Source organism: Bactrocera latifrons, unplaced genomic scaffold (assembly GCF_001853355.1).
Source record: "Bactrocera latifrons isolate USDA-ARS-PBARC rearing strain unplaced genomic scaffold, ASM185335v1 scaffold_915, whole genome shotgun sequence".
NCBI lineage: Eukaryota > Metazoa > Arthropoda > Insecta > Diptera > Tephritidae > Bactrocera > Bactrocera latifrons.
The window spans coordinates 75,785-76,847 of NW_017537618.1; positions in this window are offsets into that span (position 1 = coordinate 75,785).

Genomic DNA, 1,063 nt, shown 5'->3' on the forward strand with positions numbered 1-1,063 from the left:
ATTATGAAGTGCATTGATTTCAGACACTAAAAACGCCAAGATACTTTTCAATTTTGACTTAATTTTTTTTTTTACAAATTTCCAAGACAGCCGTGGTGCAAATATAATACAAAAAAACAAACAAAGGCTAAAATGCGTGAACGTAAGTACTTAAGGAACACCTGGCATAACATTAAGAGCAATTTCTTACCTGTCATCAAAATACCATACAATTCGATAAGATATTATTATTCTAATAAAAGAAAGCATATATATATGTCCCTGTGAGGTGAATTGAATTATTTTATTTTGTAAAATGAATTGAGAGAACACATATAATTGACTTGTCAAAAAGTGGGCGTGGTCCCTCACTAATCCAAGCTGCCTATTATAATCAACCACGTTCTGTGAAAGTGGATATAAGTGGTTGAGAGGCCATCCCACTCCCTATATAACGATTTTATTAAAAACTTTTAAAGACTTTGACTGAATATACATTCAATTTTACATTTACATTTTTAATGTAATTTGGACGAGATGGGGAAAATTCGGCAGACAATATTACGAAAATGAGTAAAATCGGACAAAAATCGCGCCCAGACAAAACTTTGCACAGAAAGTGCCTATAAAGGATGACTTTCGAAAATTGGCAAAAATCTGGCTGCTACTGTACATGCTCCCACATGCCGAATATGTGGACTTCAATTTTTAATGCGAACATTTTATAGAAACAGTTAAGATTTTACATGCAAGAACTAGTCGAAGTTTAATGTAGAATTAAGGTGTTACAGGTAGTCAGAATTTTCATAAATTTAATTTTTTTTTTCATTTTCGTTAAGTGTAATATCTTAAAGATATTATGTAAAAATTTTACGTTGATCCGATAATTTGTTTTTGAGTTATTCGTCAAATAACAAAGAGAACTCGGGCACTTCAAAACGCTAGTGTGAAACTTTAAACGCTATTTCTCAAAACTATTATTTTTGAACTGATGACAACTGTAACTCGAAAACCGCTCAGTAGATTTTAATGAAATTTATACAGCTTTTAGAATACATAATAAGCTCGGCCCTGATCGAAGGGT